Raw genomic sequence first — 13,979 nt, 5'->3', positions numbered from 1 at the left:
GTTTTTTACACTCTTTACTCTCGATGTCGCATTTAAAGAAATTTGTAGCCAAGTCTATCTACTAAACGGAATTTTGGGATTTCTCCATTATTCGCTAGAAAGCAGACTGACGGTGTAGTTTCGTTTAGGTCCGCTGCAAAATTTGTTTTGTAATCTCTGTAATGAATTTTTCCTAAATTCGCGCTTATATTGAAAATCTCTGTAAATTTAAAACTTTTAGTCAACTCGATTAGGAGTTCACTCCAAGTTTCTTCACAAGCTTAGGCTTCGATACTATGTGGCTCAAAATAGACTCGGACTTCGGCTGCGGGAAGCCCCCAGAGAAATGGTAATTTCTGTAGTTCTATTGAAGATGTTGGTCATTGAAGTTATGAACTCGTCTTCTATGAGCGGTCTACTTAAAACCAAAAATCTATGAATAAACCTTGCTTGTCTTTTTCTTTTTTTGTATTTTCAATCGATCCACAAATAATCCATCAGATTGTATTGTATTTGGAGTGGCCTTTGCTCGGGTTACGAGTATTTACAATGCAACTGACCCGAGCTGCTTGCACCTCTGTAGCCTGCTATAGTTTGCTTAATTTTTTTTGCACACTTGCCACACTTTGCGTGCTGAGAACTGCACAACAACAACGACTGACAGAGGAAGAACAAAAAAACTATTTAACGATTGCATGTTGTTAATAATTTAAAAATCAGAATTCGTTCAGATTGACGTAAAATGCATTTCTAAACAATTTCATGTTTCCGTAGATTTCACAACGAACAAACAATCGCAGGAGCAGGAGCAGGAGTAAGAACATGAATACGAACATATATGTATGTATATGCATGTATGTACATATGTGCAAGTGAGGGCAATTGGTGCGCAATTACACAGAATACCTATGGGCACGCAACTTTTCGACGGTTTTGCGGTAGCCACTACCACTCACAGAAGCCTCAACGGAGGCAACTACTGAAGCATCATCAGTGGAAGCAACAGCAACAGCAGCGGCAGCGGCAACCAATGCAATCCCTGCGAGCGACAGATTTTCAAGCGGCACAAAACGCAAGAACAATGCAACGCATTATAGCAAAATCAGAGGTACAGTTGTTGTTATTGCCCTTGCTATAAGCTGTTGCTGTTGCTGTTGCTGTTGGCAGTTGCAGTGTGAATACAACATACACATGCATCTTGCAACAGCATGTGGCAAGTTAGCTGTCGTGTTGTTTTGAGCGAAAATCAATGTTGACGCAAATGCGAATATGCGAAGATATGTCGAAAGAGATCGTTTTACTGACAGTAAGCAACAGTTTTTGCAGCTACCGACCGCATCAAATTGGTTGCCACAACAACAACAACAAAACTATTTGTGCGAAGTGGCTGTCCTTTGTAGCTGTCTACACGCAGAATGCAAAGAACTGGAGTTGAAAGAAACGCAAACGAACAAAAAAGAAAACGCATTGCAGGCAATAAGCGTTGCACAGGGAAACAAAAAAAAAACAACAACGAAAAAACGCAACATTTCAACAAACACGCAATGCCAAATTGTTTTCGAAACGAACTCACTTAATTTCCTTCTATGCGACTACTGAACTCACGACGAGCTCCACAAACCACATGCAGCCAGCCAGCAAGCAGTAGCCACTAGCTAAGGTATGTAGTGTGTAGGTAAGCCTCCCAGTGTTTGCGAGTAGAAGTTGTAATTATGGCTGCAGGTTGGCAACATTGATCAGCTACCGACATACACTCACTTACGCTGGACACTTGGATGATGCGCCCCCACTCCCCCTATTTGCCTGTTTACGTTCATGTCATTTGTGGTTGCAACTGCATTTGCGACCAATTTCAATATTAATTTTGCAGATGATTTTCCACGAAGTGAGTCGATTTTTTACTCCCTATTCGAAACTCCTTTTGTTTTTTTGTTTTGTTTTTTTGGTAATTTGCTGAAAAGTTGTCGTGCTATCGGTTAAAATATATTGTAATGCAGGCATTCGTGGAATAATTTTGTGTATTTGCAGCAAATTAGCTGATCGTAAAGGGGAAATTGAAATGTAGCATGTTGTTGAGTAGCCTTATCAGTTAAATCAGTTAGCAGCGGCCGAAAATGAAGCAAGCTAGCGGCAAATAGGCTAAGGAAAACCTTTCGTCGCTATGCATTTTCATAGTGTCAAGTTAGTAGATGAGTATACGGACTTATTTCGGTAGATGTATGTACATTATACCGTGGCAGAAAAAAAGTTCGTCTAAAATATTTTTGCAAGGTATTTTCGCAAAAAAAAATGTTTTTCGTTATATCTTCGCAATTTATAGTTAGATTTCAAGTATTACATATGGAGATTCTTGGGAGTAAATTTTTTATATATTTTTTTTTTTCAAAGTCCTCAATTGTCCTCCCCCCGGGCGAGCAGAGAGACACACTTAGGCCACTTTGATCCATTGTGATGCCACTTTGAACGAGCTCTTGTTCTTATCCCTTAGTTTCCCAAATAATAGAATCATCGTGTACCTTAACGTAACGTTGAAGGTCGCGGATGTCCCCAGAGTCAAGGTCGGCTAAACACCGAAAAGCATATTCGTTGAAAATAGCTAGTTTGACCTTGACAGAGCGAAGCAGTGGCAGAGATAGTGCTCTACACTCTCCACCTCATCATCGTCATTGCATGCACGACAGAAATCGTTAGCGGGATAACCCATTTGCCCAGCAGGCGCTCCCATTAGGCAGTGTCCTGTAATTATACCGACAACTTTGCTAACCCGAATTTGCCCAGAATTGTTTTTCTTTCGGAGTTTCCTAGCCCTTTTAAACAAACTTTCGCACTGACTCCAACACATTTTATGAAGAATCGACCACTTATTTGCATACACGCGGTTATTATGTGACGAAAAACTGAAATTTCAAAACAACCAGTCCATTTACAGTTATTTTTTTAGAGTAGATTCCACTTCCAACTTTATTGTCGAGCTTTGACCCGCCCGTAATGATAGCGGTCGATCCTGGATCTAAGTCCGAGAGGTTTACGCAGTGTGGAATTCTGATAGAAAACCTATTTTCGAAGCAGAAATGTGGACTAATGTAATCCAACTTATGTAGGGTTGCTGGAATATTGAATTTTTGAGTGACTTAACCTAAGGTCTCTCCAGGTGTGAGCTGCATTCAGTCTAGTTGCGTTGTAGCTGGCCTGATATCTACCGTAAAGATTGGTAGAGAGAAGATGCAATACAGTCTCCAGAGCCTTACCGGGAGTTGAGGGCAGGGCACCCGTGATTAACATGGTTGCCGCCCTTGTTGTACCCGGTCCAATATGCCTCTGTAAGTGGAGTTTTCTAGAGCCGGCCAACATACAGTGATCCCTTAGAAAAGGATGGGTCGGAAAACTGCCGTACATCCAGTGTATTATGTGTGGTATCAGATGATCGGATTTAAACAAAATTAATACGGGACCACCTATGAGGTAACATCTTTCATTTAAAAAAGAACTATAGAAATGGGTTCTCGTAGTTCAAAGTTATGCGGTAATAAAAAAAAAAATACAAAAAAAATATTCCGACGAATTGATAACCTTTCTCATTTTTGTGAAGTGGGTTAAAAAGATAGCCCTATACCCCTGGTTGGTTAGTTAGTAGAAGCGTCGTCTGAGTATATGCCCAGGACCCAATTAGTGTTGATAGGACTATTTCGATACGCCTTCTCTGGGGTCCTTGATTATACCTGCTTTCATAATTCTTCGGTTTCGTTTGGATTTTTCGATGATGCTTTTTGAGGTTAAACTCCCAGTGTGCCATGCCTTATTCGTACCAATGCTGGGCTGGACTCGAAAAGATAGGGTATAACCGTTTTCTTACTTCCCTCAATATTGCAGCGGCGGTACCGAGGACCCATTTTAGCTGCATGTTCGCCAATGGGCTAATGTTCCGCTAATTTGACTATATCTTTCCTCGACCTATTTATAAGTTCTTTTGGCCTGTTTGTTCCAACATGTATCAGCCATACGTGCAAATTGCAGATGCATTTCCCTTTTGATGAGTCCGAGTAGACAGTTTATCGTCCCTGCTTCATCAGCCCTCTAATTTCCGTGTATGTTCCTATGGCTGGGAATCCAGATGGAAGATATGGCTATTAACTCGACCGTAGCGCTTAACGCACATTTGCAACATGAATTCTCCTCGACTATCCTGCTGCTACTCCAATCCCGTCTTGAAGGAAACTTCACCTGAATGGCTTTCCTTAAATCTGTCGTAGGAGGTATATAATCTCATTCGATAAGCTTATAAAGAATACCACTATAACCGTGCCGCAGCGACCTCCAACAGCCTGACTCTTTGAGTCGTGGATAAGCAGTTTCGCGGATGTGGAGTTATATTGACAGTTGCTGCAGGATCACATTAAGTCCATCAGTTTGGTATGGCTTAATTACTAAACTAGCGCCGTTGTACATCCAGAGGACAAGCTTTGGCTTTGATCCCCAAGTCGTACTGAATATTCTTTTGCTGGTATAATAAGTTATCTCTACGCGCTTCTCTATATTTGTCTTCCAGCTCAGTTTGGTGTTTAATACGACACCCATTCTCTGTGCGTTGATTTGTATTTCATGAAACCTTGCTTAGAAGATGGTGGGGTAGGTACCCATTGGTATAGATTTCTTGAATTTCGGCCCAATAGCGCCAGGCCAAATTTTCACATTTTCCAGCTTAAATTTTTGTATGTACCAAACCTCCCCATTCGGTCGGCTTATGAGCTCCATGTATTCTAAAGAGCACTAGTTACCTCAAGAAATACCACCTTATGAAAGTTTCGTACACTCCCTTTAGGCTCCTAAGCATGAAGACGGTCAGACTGATTGGCCTGAAGCAATTTGCTAGCACATAATCATCCTTACAAACTCTTATTAGAGCCCTTAAAATCTTGTCTCTCTCACACTTTATCATCTCCGGACAAAGCAAGACCTGAGGCATTTTTTGCCTTGCCCCATCCAACGCATATCTTGGATGGCGCTGATATCCGCTTTTGTCCTTACGAGGTCATCAAATAGCCGGACATATGTACCTTCCCGGCATCTTGAACGTGGGTTGCTCACGTTGCCCAGAGTACGCGAACAAGGACGCAAGAGTCGTGATTGAGTATAGCCGTGCAACTCCAGGTCTAAGTGACTTGAAGTCATCAAAAAAGGCTGGAGAAGACCTTATTGATGCCTCAGTCACTACCCTTGATGCTATGTTCCAGTAGAGAACTGCTCTTAGAATTTCTCACCACTTCTGAGGAAGCTGAAGACCGTGCTCAACGACGGTCGGCAAAAATTAGGATACCAAATTTATAGATGGCGCCATAGAGATAACTACTTTGAATCTCTTTGTGCTATCAAAAGCAGTCCAAAGTAGATGAAGAGGCGATACATTATGAGGATTTACCCGTCAAGTGTCCTTTCCGTGTCTAGACGTATTACGAAAACCTGATCCCTGGCAGGGCTCCACACAGGCGGGCTAATGAAGGGCTACTGTGTTTTACAAAGTAGCGTCGTTAAAAAGGCTTATTCCGCGGTAACTGGCGGTTTCTTTTTTAAGTTTATACTACTTACTATGTATGTAGCTTAACAATTGTGACAAAAGCTTGATTTCAAATATATGCATGTATTCTTTCGTGATCACGTGTACATATTTATATGTAAATATACCTATATTGGTACACTTTCGTGCATCGCACATATAGATACTTATGTATGTATGCATTTAACTCATTAAATTGAAATTTTCCCAAAGAGAAGCGTAACTTAATCCTGATTTCATACGCATTGATACCAAATATTTTAATTAATATTTTTTTGTATGCAAATTTTATGGTGACACTTTATGACCCAAAAGCATATATGTATGGATGTACCATATTTTCATAGTTTGCTACGCGATTATCTCCCGCTAAGCGGCAGTTGTGGCTGGCTCTGATCGCTTGTCACTTCACATATTTAGCACTTCACAACTTTGGCTTCTGAATGTCAACACTGGTGCTGTTGTTGTGGCCCAGTCGAATAAATGAAACAACTCCTTTAAGTTCTGCCCAGTGTCGCCTTAGGACAAAAATAATCGTAGCCGCTGATGCATCAGTGAGAACGCAAAATGCTTCAAATTAATCGGGTCACAGCGGGAGAATCACAGTTTGTGCTCCCGTCACTCAATATCGCACCAAAGAAACAGTAGCGCGCAAAAGGGAGCACGAACAAAAAAAAAACTCCAAGAAGAAGAAGAAGAAGAATCGAATATGCGAAGTAAAAAAATTGCTTGTTTGAAGTTTTACAGTGGAGCCACTTTGGTTTGATTTGTTTTTATACCCGAGTGCACTTTTGTGCACGGTATTATAACTTTGTTCGCATAACGGCTGTTTGCAACAGCATATTTTTTTTTACAAAAATAACAAAAAACCTCAAATTCCAAACTTTAGAAAAAAATTAAGGAAAATGCAGCAAATTTTTATAAAAGTTTCATACTTTTTAATGAAATTAAAAAAAATTGAGTGTGCGGTTTTACAGCCCATTAAATTTTCGTATAAAAAAGTGCGAGTTTTAACTTGCTAAAAGGTTTCGCTGTTGATTTCTGATAAGAAAATGATAATGATAATGAAATTAAATGTGCTGTAAAACTGCATACTCGAATTTCGGCGTAGACATACAGTAACTCAGAAGTATTTTGCAATGATTTTTTTATGATATTCGAAATGTTTTTCATGGTAAATTTTTTCTTAAATTTTTATTTTTATTTTAAAAATGAAACAAAAAACCATGTAAATCTTTTAGTGAAAATTAAGGAAAATTCAGCAAATTTTTATAAAAATTTCAAACTTTTAGATTTTTTAGAAAAATTCGGGTATGCAGTTTTATAGACCATTAGATGTTTGTATAAAAAGTCCAAGTTTTATGTTGATATTTTTTTTTTTGCTGACGGTGTTGAGCATTTCCTTCCTTACAAGAAAATTTGGTATATGGAAGAAAATGCTCAACAGCGTCATAATAAAAAAATAACGAATTTTTTTTTTACTTAAAACTTTTTCATACTAAAATTGAATGGGTTATAAAACTGTATCAATGGAAAATAATTTTGAGAGTTACTGTATATGAACCAAAATGCTCAGAAGGAAGAGAGAAGTAGAATAAGCCAAGTTCTGTCTATCCGTTTACTCGATAACTCCCGCAAAAATGTAGATACATATCTCACCAAAAAAGGGTTACCCTTTATCAAGATAGGTTGGTATTGACAATGGCCCACATCTGACGGTGATCCGGCCTCTCCCCACGGTAAATTTCGGATATACGAAAACTCCGATATTTCAATAAATAACGACGCTAAAGTACTCCAAGCTAATATCTCTAACAACCTCTTAACAAGAAATTTGATTAATCTAGATTTATAGAAAATAGGCGTGGTACCGCCCACTTATGATTAGGTACATAAGTGTATCTCGGTAATCGCTTTAATGATTCCTACCAAATTTGGTTCAATTATTTCATTAAGTGTAATTAAACAAAAAAAGGTAAGCGATTTTTTTCTTCAAACTTTTCTGTTTGATGCTGAAATGCATAAAAAAAAACAAATTTCGCTTACGATTTTTTTTTTGCAGAGAAGGCTCTTTATTATCGAAACTGTTTGACATCTATGACGAAAAACACTTTGCTCATCATGTACCTAAAGCTAGTTTACTGAAAGTAGAAAGGACGATATTTAAAACGTGCGCCGGGTATATAAAGTTTGGTTTCGCCCGAAATTAGACTTCTTTATTTTTATTTTTTAAAGCGGTGAGTTCAGCAAATTGTGTTTTTAGCGAATTTTTTCTGTTTTACTGCTGCATGTGCGTGTTGCATGATTGGTATTTACGAGTGTAAAGGACAATGTTCGTGTGCATACAAATGTGTGCGCTGGGAATTGAACGTTTTTTAGCAGAAAATGACTAGAATTTTTTCTCCAGAGAGGTAAGGTTAGGTTAGGTTAGGTTGAAGTGGCTGCCAGTGATCCCACTAGCACACATAACATAGGCCCTTGGTTGTGGGCCCATTGTGATACCTCGCGTATAGTTAGAACCCTCCTACTCAATCCATCGTGTGGATTTCCCGAAACCCAGAAGTTGCCGTATGCCTACTTCGGCAGTGTCGGTTAAATCCTCAAAAAATCCTGAACCCATAAACAGGTGCCGCAAGATTTCTGGCTCTTCTTCATTTCTGCAGCTTCGTCGTTATGGGGATCCCTAACCTCTCAGCTTGCCTTCCAATAGCAACATGACCTGTTAACAGACCCATAGCTGCGGCTAGGCTCAGCATGAGGAGATCCTTCGACAGCTTTTTGCCCCATTTTGGCCATGTAAGCTTCGTGTTGTTGCAAGTTGTGAGGCTATCCCACCTGTCCCTTGCTAGTTTTAGAGACATATCCCTTAGAATGAGATCGCCAGTAGCGAGTCTCTTCCAGCCCTGCGAAAGTGGAGCGGATGTGCCCTCTTTTGCAAGTTCGTCCACCTTTTCATTGCCTGGTATGTTCCGGTGCCCCGGAACCCATACCAAGTGAAGCGCAGACCGCTCAGCCATCTTGTTTAGAGATCTGCGGCAGTCCGCTACGGTTTTTGAGCTGACTTCCGCTTTCATGCGAAGCAAAAACTTGAAACTTTTGTTAGGAGTCCCTTAATCGGGAAAATAAAATATACGTATTCAAGTATGTACTTAGACGTAGCTTACATAAAACGGAACATAGAAACCTTTTTGTAAAAAGATTTTCCGCGAGTACTATACTTTGCAAAATTTCTACACCTTTCTAAAAAAAAATTTGCCAAATTGCTGTATTGACTAATATTATTAGGTGAGTAGGACTTTTATTTAACTTTCAAGTTTTACTGAAAATGTCATCTTAGTTCCAAAAAGACCCTCACAAGACCAAATGTTGAATGAAAAAACGGAGCGAGTTTTAATGCAAGCGGTATAGAGGCGTAAATTTAAAAATGTTTCAAAAGCCGGAGTAAATCTACTCCGATAGGAGTAAAGTCCGAATGTTGCATACTAGTCGGCAAAAAAGTCATCTGAAAAATTATACCACAAACTTTTGCGACAACGGTTTTTCGGTTTGGGCCGAGAGCAAAGAAACTTCGCAAATTGCCTCTCTCCTTTGCGAATTTGTGCCAATTTTTCATCCCGACTGCAGGCAGGTTCTTTTGCACTTGGTTCTTCCATTTTGTTCGTGGACGTCCTTGATTTCGTTGTCCATAAATGGGTGCTGAGTCGTAAGGTATTTTCACTGGAGTGTGGGCACCGGGCATAGGTCTTTCGTGAAATAGTTTACTCGAAAGCTACAAAGGCCTTCTCACCTCTGTTCGACATATTTCATGAGCGTAGTTTTTGGTTCATCGAGAGGGGCTGCAATTGCCTACCGAACCTGTTGGCAAGAGTTATTCTTCGTTTTATCGCCATGTTGACATAATTGGTCGTTTTTATGCTGGATCTAAACAGCTTTTATTACGTTTTCCAGCATCAGATTGAGCAGTTCGCACGAGTGGATCACCTTGTCTAAAACCTCGAATGGTCTCAAATGGCGCGGAGAGATCTTTCTAACGTCACTCTACATAGCCGTAATTAGTTTTGCGGGGATCCCAAATACAGACATGGCGTCATACAGGCAGCTTCCCTTCGTGCTATTAAAAGCGGCTTTAAAATCAACAAAGCGATGGAAGGGAAATTAACGAAATGAAAATAAATAAATGTTTCGAACCCAGCTGAAAGGTTCACTATACATATATGTATAAGTCTAGGTAAGATTCGTCCGTCAATTGGTGCTACTAAGGGCCAGACGGTCTGTTAGCCAGGCTAACCTAACTTTTACTTTTATATCTAACCGCAGGTCAAATTTCCATAATCGTTATTCCTAATACCGGAATCCCATCGAATGCGTTGTCATGCCAACCTTATTATTTAATAAACAAAAAAAACTGTGTACGATTCCAAGTCATCTTTGCCATTGGCCTGGTTGCCTTACTTCTTTGAGGCACCTTGTATGGAAAATGGATTACCCGGATTAACCGGCTATTCAAAAGATCCGGATATAACTTCCTACCTCTGCTCTAAACATATTTTACACAAGTTACGATCAGAAAGAGAGAGCTTTGACTCGATGTATGTCAGTGACGCTCGGAGAGAGCTTTTACTCTGCACGCTCCTATAAAAAAGTATAGAAAGCTTAAAAGAGCCTTGCCCGCGGGTAAAGTAGTGCCCATAACCATATGGTTTAGTCGTAACTCTTTTATATACGGATTGCGCAGAATGAAAGCTCTCTCTTTTAGAACAGCGACGATCATGGAGAGCTTTTACTCTAAGTGCGCCCATACAAAACTCAACTCATTTCATGGAAGATACAGTTAACAGATTTGCCTTTGCAGTACGCTTATCCAATTTGAACATTATGTAGCAGATACTATTGAGAACGGTTACGGTTTCGGTTTTTAAAAACTAAAAATCAATACAACTACAATTGAATTACTAACATTACAGAACTTTTTTATGAGATATCAATTTACACAGACTTCAATCATAAAATATCCATCAAGCATTAAATTCCCTAAAATGGCGTCCAACAAAGGCAAAAGCCGACGGCAAAGCTAAAATCACAGCACAATTACCAACCATATTTGCAATGCCAGGAGGAATAACATCAACCAAGTCGGGCGGGCACCCGCGTGCATATGGGTGAAGGTACATATTTGTATGCGCCGATGAATGTACAAAGCAAATTCCGATAGCTATGTACTTGCAATGCATAGATGGGTGCACACGCGGACGGACAAACGGACGCGCGTACGCCAGTAGATGGCTGACGACAGGCAACATGGAAGCCACAATGCTTGAATAATTGGATGCACCAAGTAAAGAATAGCAAATGCTGCTAACCGTCACGGCGAGTGTTGCACATACGTGCATGCGGTGCATTGGCATAATTGCACATACACACACACACAGAAGCGTACAAGCGCACAGCCAAACACCACAAAAGTGATACGCTCAGAAGGTGTTTAATCTTTTGCCGGGCAAGCGAGCAGCAAGCGTACGACGAGATTTCTTGTAGCTACTGCATTTTACATGTTGCAACTTGCAAGCTACTGGTGCATATACACGGAAACAACAAACACTGCTGCGGCTGCGTCACTGCACGACCGAAGCGACTTAACTTACGGCGAGCAATGGGTCCGCGCGGCAGTTGGACTCCAAACATGGCGCTCGCTTGCCACAAATGCTAAGTACGCAAGCATACTAACACAGGCGCGCTAGCATAGTGAGTGTGGTGCCCATAATACCCCCAAGTCGCATGCTGATGCAGTACGGTGGGCCTGGCGTTGGGTTGGTTGGCTGCTTTGGCTTAGCGAAGTGCGACAAAGTGGTGTGTGCATCAGGCGAAGCATGCGAGGCATCAGGCGGCAGCGCTTGCAACACGTACGTACCTACTACATATGTATGTACGTGCACATAATATGCTACTTAATAATTACCGGCAAGCAACTTCATGGGGAACAACAAAAATGATAACAACAACGGACATGGAAAAAATCCCAGCAATGGCGGCGGGCGCAATGGGCTTTACTTCGCTTCTGTTTTTTTTTGTTTGCTTGCTTGTCACTGCCTTCTTTTGCTTTTGTGCTCACGTTCGCCACCCGCTTTGTTGTTATTGTTGTATGTACAATATACGCTTCATTGCATTGTTGCAACAGTAGCAATTGCTGGTTGTTGTTGTTTTTTTTTTGTTATTGTTGTCCTCATTAGTGCCTCACTTGCATGCGAGCTTCTCGGTTGTTTCTGTTGTTTTTGATTGTTTTGTTGTATTTGTCAACTACTCGTTCGTTGCTTGGCAAGCGTGCGGCAATGGCGGCCGGCCCGTCCAACCCAACAACTTTTAATTGCTCGCTCTGCTTTGCTCGCTCTCGCAATGGTGTCGCGCCCTCAGCCGATTACCGACCACATAAGGAGTACCGAGTGTGTGTGGATTACCGTTTACAGTGGCTGACGCTTTGACTGCAACAGATTTGCGCAGACATGTTTTTTTCTTTGTCGTTGTTTTTGGCCCACAACTGGGAGAATGGAGCTGATTTGGTGTTGATAAAGTAATTATTATGCAAGAATATAGCTATGGACCCTTTAACAATTAACTTTAAGGCCAAGTCCGAGGAAAATCTTGGAATGTTCTGAGGCAGTACCGCTTTAAGAATCAGTTGTTTCATGCGATATCTCAAACCGATAATCCGTAAGAGTTTAGCGGTTCCTTGTGATAAAATAGTAGCTGCCATTTGATACAAGAGGCCCCCTAGCGATGACATCTGGCAACGCTTTTGCGGCTAATTCAAACGGAAGCACCTTGTTGATCTCTATCCATCACCACGCAACACCAATTACGAAGAAAGCTCTGTGAATAACTCAGTTCGAGGGGAAACCAGTATGTTTTCATTACATATGAATTTATATAAAAAAATATTTATCCGAAAAAAGGTGGGTAGGCACTGTGGCCCATAATAAAGTTCATTTGCCACCTCTTAATGGGTTACCACCTCGTGCGGTATACCCAAAGGCGAATTCTTCTCATAAAAGTGGAACTCTGAAAGGACTTTCAGAAAGACTATACCATATATATTTTTTAAATTACCTCTGATGGGAGAAGAATGAGGTTTTTGGAGGTAATTTCAAATTGGTCTAGCTCACGTAATTCTTAATATTTTTCCGAAATATTTTCGAGGAAGTCTTAGAATATAATTAATTTTATAATTCCGGCGGAATACCTGAAACTTTGGTTAGGGTAGTGCAACATGAGTGGTCTTGCCTCCACAACAGGAGGTCAACGCTGAGATTTATTTCTGTATAAGGCTGGTTACTTTATGTCCTTACAATACACCAACAATCCGAAAAATCTTTTGTATCCATAAGTAGAATGACTATTCTTAAATCCGCGCGGAGAACAGTCTATGGGTTCTCCAATAAATGATAATATTTGTCTTGCCAAAGCCAGAAATTCATAAGAATATGCTTTGGCGTCTCATCCATTGATATTCGCATCTTCCCCAGTTTTTTTAAGAGATTGATCTTCTACCCCGCGAAATAATAACTGGAGAGCCTTGCCGGTCTAACTGCCGCTGCCGCTCCACCGCACTTGAAGATAGTATAAGGAAAACGACTTTCTTAAACCATCAAGTTATACTCGTATGTACTTTGTCAGGTCATCTATTCACCAGATTTCGTTATCAAATTTTGGGAAAATTAATGAAGAATTCCGCGGCATCTAAAATCAGAACGCTATTGGCACCTTTATCATTGCAATATCCTCGGCGAAAAGGCACATAATAGTATATTTTGCATTGGGATATATATTCATCTCCATCCTTACAAAGCTCAGACAACAAAGCAACTGAAGACATCTGATCATTCACAGTGTCAAGGATACGTTTCATTACAACAGAGGATTATTAGGACAAAGTGAAGTCCCCTACTGAATGCCGTAGAGCTTTTTGAACGTACACATATATAGAATTCTACTTATATGGTTGCCGGGTTACGCCGGAATATTGATGGCAATTGCAAAGCTCACGAGCTGACAAAGAAAGGTAGGAGCATCTACAACTTTCTGGAAAAGGACACGTGTAGATTTAGCAATAGCCGCTTTCAAGCAGTTAGATATCACACAATTTTAGTAACCGAGCAACGCCGAAGAACTTTCAGGACTAACGGTATTTGTATAAAGGAAACTCTTATTGCCCACTTCCTAATGTGGAATCAGAACTTTTTTTGTTACCAAAATCGAAAAACACGAACGAATCGAAAAAGTTACCAAATTGAAAAATAAGTTACCAAATTACCAAATTTGATAAATAAAGAAAAAAAATTGCCAATTTTTGTAAAAAATTACCAAAGCGGCAACGCTGGACTCGACCCTACGTACCCAATGTACGTTACACTAACTAACTCTTCATATGAGCCCTTTAGCCCACTCAACTAACACC

Source organism: Rhagoletis zephyria, unplaced genomic scaffold (assembly GCF_001687245.7).
Source record: "Rhagoletis zephyria isolate East Lansing unplaced genomic scaffold, Rhagoletis_zephyria_1.1 Rzeph_scaffold_02079, whole genome shotgun sequence".
In the NCBI taxonomy this organism is placed as follows: Eukaryota; Metazoa; Arthropoda; class Insecta; order Diptera; family Tephritidae; genus Rhagoletis; species Rhagoletis zephyria.
The sequence above is the reverse complement of the archived record's forward strand: the minus strand, read 5'-3'. Positions refer to the sequence as shown.